The sequence below is a fragment of the Pristiophorus japonicus genome, chromosome 1, assembly GCF_044704955.1.
Source record: "Pristiophorus japonicus isolate sPriJap1 chromosome 1, sPriJap1.hap1, whole genome shotgun sequence".
Lineage (NCBI taxonomy): Eukaryota > Metazoa > Chordata > Chondrichthyes > Pristiophoridae > Pristiophorus > Pristiophorus japonicus.
In genome coordinates, this window is record NC_091977.1 from 165,252,775 (window position 1) to 165,265,534 (window position 12,760).

Consider the following 12,760-nt stretch of genomic DNA (forward strand, 5'->3'; position numbering starts at 1 on the left):
GTCAGCATGGAATTATGAAAGGGAAATCATGCTCGACAAAACTTCTGGAATTTTGTGAGGATGTAACTAGTAGAGTGGACAAGGAAGAACGAGTGGATGTGGTGTATTTGGACTTTCAAAAGGCTTTTGACAAGGTCCCACACAAGAGATTGGTGTGCAAAATCAAAGCACATGGTATTGGGGATAATGTACGGACGTGGATAGAGAACTGGTTGGCAGACAGGGAGCAGAGAGTCGGGATAAACGGGTCCTTTTCAGAATGGAAGGCAGTGACTAGTTGAGTGCCACAGGGCTCAGTGCTGGGACCCCAGCTCTTTACAATATACATTAATCATTTAGATGAAAGAATTGAGTGCAATATCTCCAAGTTTGCAGATGACACTAAACTGGGTGGCGGTGTGAGCTGCGAGGAGGATGCTAAAAGGCTGCAGGGTGACTTGGACAAGTTAGGTGAGTGGGCCAATGCATGGCAGATGCAGTATAATGTGGATAAATGAGAGGTTATCCACTTTGGGGGCAAAAACACGAAGGTAGATTATCTGAATGGTGGCAGATTAGGAAAGGGGAGGTGCAACGAGACCTGGGTGTCATGGATCATCAGTCATTGAAAGTGGGCATGCAGGTACAGCAGGCGGTAAAGAAGGCAAATGGTATGTTGGCCTTCATAGCTAGGGGATTTGAGTATAGGAGCAGGGAGGTCTTATTGCATTTGTACAGGGCCTTGGTGAGGCCTCACCTGGAATAGTGTGTTCAGTTTTGGTCTCCTAATCTGAGGAAGGGCGTTCTTGGTATTGAGGGAGTGTAGCGAAGGTTCACCAGACTGATTCCCGGGATGGCCAGATTGACATATGAGGAGAGACTGGATCGACTGGACCTGTATTCACTGGGGTTTAGAAGGATGAGAGGGGATCTCAAAGAAACTTCTGACAGGACTGGACAGGTTAGATGCGGGAAGAATGTTCCCGATGATGGGGAAGTCCAGAACCAGGGGACACAGTCTTAGGGTAAGGGGTAGGCCATTTAGGACTGAGATGGGGAGAAACTTCTTCACTCAGAGAGTTGTTAACCTGTGGAATTCCCTACCGCAGAGAGTTGTTGACGCCAGTTCATTGGATATATTCAAGAGGGAGTTAGATATGGCCCTTACGGCTAAAGGGATCAAGGGGTATGGAGAGAAAGCAGGAAAGGGGTACTGAGGGAATGATCAGCCATGATCTTATTGAATGGTGGTGCAGGCTCGAAGGGCCGAATGGCCTACTCCTGCACCTATTTTCTATGTTTCGATGTTTCTATATCTAAAGAAAGCCAAAAGCATGTCACATATCTTTAAGCAAGGACTGCTGTGAATATAGAATATTCCTGGCAGGCCTTAGTACCATTTCCCATTCATAAACAGCATTTGGCACAGTTGTACTTGGTGTGTGTGTTGTGTCTCTCAGAAGCTCAGATGCTGACAGAACAAGACAAAAAATAACTAACTGCAGATAGCGTGGGAAATACTGTCATCCAGCTGGGTGGGACTGCACTTGCCTGGTTCCATTCCTATCTATCTAATCATAGCCAGAGAGTCACTGGCAATGGCTTCTCTTCCCTCTCCCACATCGTTACCTCTGGTGTTCCCCAAAGATCTATCCTTGGCCTCCTCCAATTTCTCATCTACATGTTGCCCCTAGCGACATCATTCGAAAACACAGCGTCAGTTTCCATATTACACTGATGACACCCAGCTCTACTTCACTACCACGTCTCTCAACCCCTCCATAATCTCTAAATTGTCAGACTGCTTGTCCGACATCCACTTCTGGATGAGCAGAAATTTTCTCCAATTGAATATTGTGAAGACAAAAGACATTGTTTTTGGTCCCCGCCACAAATGTCGTTCCCTAGCCACCGACTCTATCCCTCGTTCCAACTTCTGTCTGAGGCTGAACCAGACTGTTCGCAACATTGGTGTCATATTTGACCCTGAAATTAGCTGTCGACCACATATCCGCAACATAACTAAGACCGCCTATTTTCACCTCCGTAACATCGCCTGTCTCCGCCCTTGCCTCAGCTCATCCGCTGCTGAAGCCATCATCCATGCCTTCGCCTCTATACTTAACTATTCCAACACACTGCTGTCTTGCCTCCCACATTCTACCCTACTAGAGGTGATCCAAAACTCGGCTGTCCCTGTCCTAACTCGCACCAAGTCCTGCTCACCCATCACCCCTGTGCTCACTGACCTACATTGTTTAAGCAATGCCTCAATTTCAAAATACTCACCCTTATTTTTAAATCCCTCCATGGTTTCGCCCTTTCCTATCTCTGGAATCTCCTCCAGCTGCACACCACCACCAGGCCCCTGCCCACCCCCCCACATCCCCCTAAGATGCCTGCTCTCCTCTAATTCTGCCCTCTTAAGCATCCTTGATTATAATCGCTTAACCATTGGTAGCCGTGCCTTCTGTTGCCTAGGCCCCAAGCTCTGGAACTCCCCAGCTAAACCTCTCCACCTCTCTACCTCTCCTTCTTCCTTCAAGACGCTCCTTAAAAAACATACTCTTTGACCAAGCTTTTGGTCACCTGCGCTAATTTCTACTTATGTGGCTCAGTGTCAAATGTTTTCATCTCATAATACTCCTGTAAAGCGCCTTGGGACGTTTCACTATGTTAAATGCACTATATAAATGCAAGTTGTTGTTGAAATATGTAAACAGGTGTTATATGATGGGATGATGCTGTTGGAGCTGGGCACCCTGAAAAGGGTTTTTCATAAGGTTACATGGATATGTTTTTTCTCTGACGTTTACCTCAGTCCTGCAACGATGATTTGTCTATTACAACAAAACTTATCAAAAATATCTGATTGATTAAATGGAAAAAGAACATGGCTAACATACAGATTGGTTATTTGAGAAAATCAAGATTTTTTTGCTTTTCAAACGTGACACCTTATAGTTTTGATGTACCAGACCTGCTCGAGATGTTAAGACTTTCAATTTTAATGAGTAGTTTTAAGTGAAGGTTGAAAGACATTTCTAAAATGTTATAATTGACAGTAGAGAGATAGCTTTTGATGAATTCCAATTGGATTTTAATGCACAAATGCCCTAATGTAAAAATACTTAGAGTATTTTTCAACATCTTCAGCAATATACAATGACATAACTCAATATTTTCAATTGAATAATATCTTAGACAGCAGTTGATGCTCCTAAGTACATTTTAAATGTATGATCATTAAAAGGATATCAAAAGACATTCCATTTTAATGATTTTTTTCCAGATAAATTCATAAATGAATGGTGAGTAGCACTGTGGCAACTTGACCTCTAATCCCAGAGTGTTAGATCTACAAGAATTCAGACTTCTTAATTCATTATTACTTAATTAATATCTTGCCTTGTTCAGCAAACGATGTATCGTATCTGTGCCAACATACCTAACACAGTATTAGGTGTACACCATAGCTTAAAAGTATTTAATTAATGAACTAGTGACAGATTTGCAATTCTGCCCACAGTGAGCAACATTGATTAAAATTCAGAAACCTTGAAATTACCAACTCAAAAAACATCTTGTTGGTAATAGGACAAGGAAAGGATATAACCCGATTAATAACTAGCAAATAGGTCTCTCATGGCATTTCTCACAATGAATCAGAATATATGCTGTTTTGTAACAACAGGCCGGGTACACCATACAATTCAAGATATATGATATAACCACAGCTGAGCTCCTATACCATTGCTTTAGAAACTAAATAAAAGTCTCAATGCAACTCTGTCTCTGCTTGTTTTGCACATTCATTATGTCTATCTTCCTGTCTCTTTGTTTTCACTTTGTCACACTGCATGCCCTTTTGTCACAAAACCTTCTTCTCACGCTCTGAAAGCCTGTCAACAACTTACATTTATATAGTGCTTTTAACGTAGTAAAGCTTCCCTAGGTGCTTCCTCTCATTCGCTAGATAGATATAGAAACTATAGCAGAGAATAAGAACCTATCACATTTAATTTTTCTGGTTCAGCAACAATTACAGCTTCATTTTTATGTGTTACATTGCAGACAGTATTCTATTTGAGTTGCAGCATTTTAAGTAAACATTTTAGCTAATAAATTGAAAGTGTGACAGACACTTTACATGCGTGATGCAGTGCTGCACTGTCAAGAAACACTGTCCTTCAGGGAAGACACTAAACTGGTGTCCCATCTGTATGTTGTATGTTCAGGTGGATGTTAAACATCCCCTGGCATTATTCAAATACAAGAAATCCTTCCTGATGTCTTGGTCATTTCTCATCACTTTTTTGAAGTCTCTCCTTCCTTCTGTATCAGGAGAGCGGTCACACATGTTGCTTTACTAGTTCGTCACACATGTACAACATGTAGATGGGAGGGAAACCAGGATGTTGAGGCTTCAGGTTGAGAATGGGAGGGAGTGGGGCATTTGGGGCCTGAGTTATTCACACATGTGCAACAATTAGAGATGAGAGGAAAACTAAGTTGTTGGAGCTGTAAAGACATGTTTTACAGCAAATCCTAAGATCATTTCTTTATGGCCGTTTAAAGATTTTACTAAGAATTTTTCTAATGTATTTATTGCTAGAAATTTATTTTTAGGTATAGTCAGTAGCTTAAACAGCAACTTAGTCTGGTGCAAAATTTGTTTGGACAATTTGATCAGTTGGATTTGCAGAGTAACCTGGAGGGGCTCTCATTTAAAGTCAGAGTAAACCTGCAGATCTTGGCTACAGCAGTACCCAGAGCTGTACTGTAAACTGAAGAGGGCTCAAATATTGTGCAGTGCATCAACTGTCTTGGCACGGCTTGACATTGGAGCACAAATGATGTGCATGGAAGACCTCAATGTAAACCACTTTTACTTAAATCCATTCCCATTGCAAACCACTTTCACTTAAGTCCATTTCCATGTAGGTTTTTAAACTTTGTTGGAAGAGGAAATGCAGAGATAGACTGATTCTCTTTCCAGCAAGGGTCAAGTTTGAATATTAAGGACTACACCACAACCACCACCAGCTACTGGTCAGGAATGGCAGCTTTGAAAAATATTGAGCCATTGGATTGTTTGGTTTTGTGGTGGTTTCTTGTTGATGACTGGCAGTTTTAAATAGTTGAACCAGACAGCACGGTGAACTTGATAGTGACTCACACTATTTTTTGCCCTACATACATTTTGAGGTCCTATGCAAGACTTTTCTACTGTCTAGCTAATCATGTCCTGTTGAAAAAAAAACAAGGGAAAAGGCAAGGGAAGTTAATCCAACCATCAAACAATTGATAGCAATTTAACTAACAATCCTATCATGTGAGGAGTCAGAGTCCTTCAAACAATGCTAAATTAAAATAATACCTGATTAACAGATCTATCAATAAGTCAGATTTTGCCAGACAGCTTTATATGTTAATCATGTGTTCTCTGGACAAAATATTTTTATCTTGCTTGAGGAGGACGAGTTCATCAGTCTTTGCAGTTGTACGAATGCCTGGGAATCTTATGCAGATTGAAATCGTATTGTGCAATATTAGCAATGAATATATTAACTTATTTGTATGAAAACCCTCTGTTTATATTACCAAATGCATTAACCCACTTAAAATAAACAGCTGGATGCTTTTGTTAAAGTAGCGGACAAAATAATTTCATTTGAACAAGTATGTAACTGATATCGTACAGCACAATTTCAGTTCCATTTCCTGGTTGAATCTTGAGCATTTTTCTCTAGGGATTGGGGGAGGGGGAGAGCAAAATTTTGGACCACATTAAGGTAATAGGTATTAACTCTGGGAAATGGGACACTTTTCCACTTATTGCATTTAATGTCAGCATAAAACATTCCCAGATTCAATACATGCAGGGAAATGTTCTCTGTCCCAACAGTCTGCTTTAATCCAAGCTCTGACCCCAATGGCCTCCAAATGACAATTCAGTTTGAATTTCGAGCTGTGATGCTAACTCACTCCTACATTAGGAACTTCGAACTATTATCAATGTCAGAAGCATAAATATCCATCTCTTCAGTGTAGAATGGATTCAAACTCAAGTCCCAGTGATGAAAGAATGATGGTCGTGTTGTTGCTAAACTTATTCAGCTGACTGATAGCAATAACTGGAAGAAAAAAATCACACTTGAACAAATATGCTTTAATACACACTTTGTGATCTTAGTTATCACCCAAATTTTCCCCACCATCACCACCACTATATCTAACCACCAGAATTTCATCACAGAAACAGGCCATTTGGCCCATCACTTCTGCATGGGTGTTTATCTCCAAGAGCTACCTCATCTAATCCAACTCTTCTGCTCATACCATTTCATATTCCTCTTTTCAACAATTATCTCATTCTCGATTAAAAGAATTAATGGACTCTGCAACTGCTTCACAGCTCAAAATATTTGCTTCAAACAAAGCCAAATCTAGAATTGCATTTGAGTGCTTTTTATGGTTCAAGTGGGGACAGCATGAAAATGTTAGTGATAACAGGGTCGACTTTTACCGTGTGTGGACTTCGGCAGCAGGCTGTCAGTGTATTCCAGGCGGTCAACCGATAATCCCAATGGAAGGCTCAACCTATTGAAGGCTGGGCCTCATTTATATTCTCGCTGGCAGGCGACAACCAGGAAATGAGCATCCAAGGCTAGCCCTTTTGGCTCAGAGCTACTGATCTTTTAGGCAGCCTGACCAACATCTGGGCCAGAAGAAGTTAGGTTCATTGGGGAGGTGGGGGGGAGGGGATTTCAGGCCGGGAGTGGGGTTGTCCCTGAGCAGCACTGGTCCAGGCTTGTTTTGTGGAGCACTCCTGTTTCTCCTGATCCCATAAAAAATAAACACAAACTTACCGGTCGGCTCATCTTCAGCTACATTGCCAGCGGACACTGGGCAGAGCATGTGCAGCGCAGGCTCCATCCAATACAGTCCCAAAATGGTAGAAGGGTCTCATGTACATCATAGGTTTTTCATAAAATTTTCATTTTAAATGGGCCTACTGCTTGATTCAAGTGGCCATTCCAGCCACCCAGCGGTAGGTCCAGGGGAAGATTGCGGCGGTCACGGCCACGGAAGGAATTGGCAGTAAGTCATTCCCCACCATTTTTGGGGTGCTATTGTCCTGTTTCCGCCAGGCAGGAGGCCTCGAAATCTTCCCGAATATATATACATCCAACTCCCCTGCAACTCCACCTACCAGGGAGTTGGTCTATACGGCCAATGAATCCTTCAACATGTGCCAACCATTAAATGTTACACAACAAATGTGAATTATCCTGCGATCAGTAAAATTACCATTTATATTGACTAAATAATTCAACAACTTTGAATTTATCTGTAGATAGTATGTGACAATTATACAGTGACTTCATAAAATATATGCAAGTTTTATTTTCTTAATGAATTAAACATTAAAAACAAAATGTTTCATGCATATTTTGTAACCTCTGTACCTTGGGGCTTTTCTCTGTGAAATTTACAGCAAGTACATTAACTTTTGGTTAACGAGTCTTCAAGTACAACAGACACTTCCCCCACAAAAACGTTTCAAAAGTGTAGTGCTTATTTTACACAGTTACACAAATGGAAATTGCTTGCATGAGATTCAGGAGTGATGGAACCAACCTATATGGAACTGTTCCAACATGCAACACCTAAATTAAACTGTGTAACTTCAGCAAGTGGCAAAACAGTAAAAGTACTGGTGGAAAAAACCAGAAGACACAAAAAAACACATTTAGAAACTCTGTAATTCATAACAATCTTCATTAGTCAAACAGAGCATGCAAGTGGCCATCAACTATGTCGTACACTGGTACATTCTTACAGTACACCAAAGGTGAGTGAAGTTTTATTAGCATTTCTAATGCAGGAGTGTTCAAAAGTGTGATTTTCACACAACTGCAATAAGAAGCATTGAAACTGGGTTAGTTCATCTTCAGTCAGTAGGATTTTTCTGTGCATTGACAGTATGTCACCTAATAGATCATGCTACTAAGGAAATCTTTTCCCTCAGCTCTGGATGGGTTAAATAATACACTAGGAACATAGGAACAGGACTAGGCCAGTGAGCCCCTTGAGCCGGTTCCGCCATTCAATTAAATCATGGCTGATCTGAACCTTAACTCAATTTACCCGCCTTTGATCCATATGCCTAATACCCTTAACTAATAAAAATCTGGTGATCTCAGTCTTGAACATTTCAATTGACCCAGCATCCACAGTCTTTTGGAGAGAGAATTCCAGATGCCCATTACCTACAGCGCCGACCCCGCGACCAGTGTGGGAACACCAGAGGAGCAGCGGGCAGTTAAAATAGCGAGCAGCCAGCCACCGCAGGGAGCAGCGCGAGCAAGAAAGAGAGGGCAACAAAGGAGAACAGGGTGACTACATGCGACGTCACAGGAATGCAGGGAAGTTATTGGTTGGTAAGTTTTTCTCTCTCTTCTTGCTTTAAATTAAGGGTCTTAAATTAGGGGCTGGGATAAAAAACTAAAAACTAAATCTAATTAATTAAATACATTATAGATGGCAGAGCAGGCAATGTGTCACTGCTGCAGCATGTGGGAGTTGCTGGGCACCATTGAGGTCCATGGCAACCACATCTACAGCAATTGTCTGCAGCTTGAGGAACTTTGCGTTGATGAGCTGGAATCCGAGCTGCAGACATGACGACACATCAGGGAGAGGGAGAGTTACCTGGACGCCGCGATCCAGGAGCTAGTCACTCCAATTAGATTAATTAATTCAAATTCGATCCGTGGTCATGGACAGGAGGGTGTGACTATGAGTGAGGAAGGTATGGGGACTCAGGATAGAGTGATGGAGGAGCCTCAGCCCTTGCTCTTGTCCAACAGGTTCGAGAACCACAAAGGTAATAATCTCTGGAGTACTACCTGAGCCACAAGCAAATTTGCATTGGGTAAATAAGATCAGAGTTGAACACGTGGCTCAAAGACTGGTGTGGGAGAAATGGGTTTTGGTTCGTGGGACACTGGCACCAGTACTGGGGTAAGAGGAAGCTGTTCCATTCGGATGGGCTCCATTTAGACCGTGCTGGGACTAGGGCCCTGACGAATCAAATAACTAGGGCTATAGAGAGGGCTTTAAACTAATTAGTGGAGGGGCGGGGGGAGGATTCAGGTGAGCGAAAATGTATAAAGTCAAAAAATAACGAGAAGGCAATAGAGCAGGGTAGCACTGGGGGAATTGAAAACCAGAGCGTGCCAGGAAGGGACAGAATGTATAAACATAAAAGTGAATCAAAAAGTGGGGTCATAGCATGAAAAAATTGCAAAAAACCAAATTTAAAAGCTCTTCATCTGAATGCATGGAGCATTTGTAAAAAAAAAAAATAGATGAGTTGACGGCACAAATAGATACAAATGGGTATGATCTGATCGCCATTACAAGGACGTGGTTGCAAGGTGACCAAGGCTGGGAACTAAATATTCAGGGGTATTTGACAATTCAGAAGGACAGACAGAAAGGAAAAGGAGGTTGGGTAACTCTGTTAATAAAGGATGAGATCAGTGTGTTAATGAGAAACGATATTGCCTCAGAAGATCAAGATGTTGAGAAGGAGATAAGGAATAAGGGAATAAGGCGTAATCTATAGGCTCCCTAACAGTAGCTACACTGTTGGACGGAGTATAAATTAAGAATTAATGGAGGCTTGTAAAAAAAAGAACGGCAATAATCATGGGCGATTTTAACTTTCATATTGATTGGATAAAGCAAATTGGCCCGGGTAGCCTTGAGGAAGAGTTCTTGGAGTGTATCCGGGATAGTTTCCTTCAACAGTACATTGCGGAACCAACCAGGGACCATTTAGATCTGGTACTGTGTAATGAGGCAAGATTAATAAACGATCTCTTAGTAAAGGATCCTCTAGGAATGAGTGACCATAACATGGTTGAATTTCAAATTCAGTTGGAGGGTGAGGAAGTTGGATCTCAAACCAGTGTCCTAAGCTTAAATAAAGGTTTGAAGCCAGAGATGGCTAAAATGGACTGGGAAAATAGATTAAAGTATGGGACGGTTGATGAGCAGTGGCAGACATTTAAGGAGATATTTCATAACTCGCAACAAAAATATATCCCAATGAGAAGGAAAGACTGTAAAAGGGATAACCTTCTGTGACTAACTTCATTCACCATCATAGGCAGTCCCTCGGAATCGAGGAAGACTTGCTTCCACTTTAAAATTGAGTCCTTAGGTGGCTGAACAGTCCAATATGAAAACCTCAGTCCCTGTCACAGGTGGGATAGATAGTCGTTGACGGAAAGGATGGGTGGGGCTGGTTTGCCGTACGTTCATTCCGCTGTCTGTGCTTGGTTTCTGCATGCTCTCGGCGACGAGACTCGAGGTGCTCGGTGCCCTCCCGGATGCTCTTCCTCCACTTAGGACGGTCTTTGGCCAGGGACTCTCAGGTGTCGGTGGGAATGTTGCACTTTTATAAGGGAGACTTTGAGGGTGTTCTTGTAACGTTTCCTCTACCCACCTTTAGCTCGTTTGCCGTGAAGGAGTTCCGAGTAATTAAGTAAATTGAAAACAAGGGCATACAATGTGGCCAAGACTAGTGGGAGGCCAGAGGATTGGGAAACATTTAAAAGCCAGCAAAGAATGACTAAAAACATAATAGAGGGAAGATAGAAACATAGGAATATAGAAACATAGAAAATCGGTGTAGGAGTAGGCCATTCGGCCCTTCGAGCCTGCACCATCATTCAATAAGATCATGGCTGATCATTCCCTCAGTACCCCTTTCTTGCTTTCTCTCTATACCCCTTGATCCCTTTAGCCGTAAGGGCCACATCTAACTCCCTCTTGAATATATCCAATGATCTAGCATCAACAACTCTCTGCGGCAGGGAATTCCGCAGGTTAACAACTCTCTGAGTGAAGAAGTTTCTCCTTATCTCAGTCCAAAATGGCTTACCCCTTATCCTAAGACTCTGTCCCCTGTTTCTGGACTTCCCCAACATCGGGAACAATCTACCAGCATCTAACCTGTCCCGTCCCGTCAGAATCTTGTATGTTTCTATGAGATCCCCTCTCATCCTTCTAAACTCAAATGTATAAAGGCCCAGTTGATCCAGTCTCTCCTCATATGTCAGTCCGGCCATCCCGGGAATGAGTCTGGTGAACCTTCGCTGCACTCCCTCAATAGCAAGAACATCCTTCCTCAGATTAGGAGACCAAAACTGAACACAATATTCCAGGTGAGGCCTCACCAAGGCCCTGTACAACTGCAGTAAGACCTCCCTGCTCCTATACTCAAATCCCCTAGCTGTGAAGGCCAACATACCATTTGCCTTCTTCACCGCCTGCTGCACCTGTATGCCAACTTTCAATGACTGATGAACCATGACACCCAGGTCTTGTTGCACCGCCCCTTTTTCTAATCTGCCACCATTCAGATAATATTCTGTCTTCGCGTTTTTGCCCCCAAAGTGGATAACCTCACATTTATCCACAATATACTGCATCTGCCATGCATTTGCCCACTCACCTAACCTGTCCAAGTCACCCTGCAGCCTTCTAGCACCCCCTCACAGCTCACACCGCCACCCAGTTTAGTGTCATCTACAAACTTGGAGATATTACACTCAATTCCTTCATCCAAATCATTGATGTATATTGTAAAGAGCTGGGGTCCCAGCACTGAGCCCTGCGGCACTCAACTCGTCACTGCCTGCCATTCTGAAAAGGACCCGCTTATCCAGACTCTCTGCTTCCTGTCTGCCAACCAGTTCTCTATCCACGTCAGTATATTAACCCCAATATCATGTGCTTTGATTTTGCACACCAATCTCATATGGGATCTTGTCAAAAGCCTTTTGAAAGTCCAAATACACCACATCCACTGGTTCTCCCTTGTCCACTCTACTAGTTACATCCTCAAAAAATTCCAGAAGATTTGTCAAGCATGATTTCCCCTTCATAAATCCATGCTGACTTGGACCGATCCTGTCACTGCTTTCCAAATGCGCTGCTATTTCATCCTTAATAATTGATTCCAACATTTTCCCCACTACTGATGTCAGGCTAACCAGTCTATAATCACCCGTTTTCTCTCTCTCTCCCTTTTTAAAAGTACATGATGAAATTAAACTAGCACAAAATATAAAAACAGATATAAGAGTTTCTACAGGTATATAAAAAGGAAATGAATGGCTAAAGTAAATGTTGGTCCCCTAGAAGATGGGGCAATTAATAATGCGGAACAGGGAAATAGCAAAGACACTGATCAAATATTCTGTATCAGTGTTCATGGTAGAAGACACTAAAAACATCCCAATAGTGGATAATCAAGGGGCTATAAAGGAGGGAGGAACTTAACACAATCACTATCACTAAAGAAGTAGTACTCGGTAAAATAATGGGACCAAAGGCGGACAAGTTCCCTGGGTTTGATGGCTTACATCCGATGGTCTTAAAAGAAGTGGCTGAAAAGATAGTGGATGCATTGGTTGTAATCTACCAAAATTCCCTGGATTCTGGGGAGGTCCCAGCAGATTGGAAAACCGCAAATGTAACACCCCTATTTAAAAAAGGCAGACAGAAAGCAGGAAACTATAGACCAGTTAGCCTAACATCTGTCATTGAGAAAATGCTGTCGTACTTTATTCAGAAAGCAGTAGCGGGACAATTGGAAAGATATAATTCAATCAAGCAGAGTCAGCATGGTTTTATGAAATGGAAATCATGTTTGACAAATTTGCTGGAGTTCTTTGAGGATGTAACATGTAGAGTGGAT

General features: G+C 42.2%; 1 protein-coding gene across 7 annotated transcripts in view; it reads right to left on the reverse strand.

Moving 5' to 3' along the window:
* Nucleotides 1-12,760, reverse strand: part of rgmb (repulsive guidance molecule BMP co-receptor b) — a 254,274-nt gene that overhangs the window by 172,081 nt on the left and 69,433 nt on the right. The gene's annotated exons all lie outside the window — the stretch shown is intronic.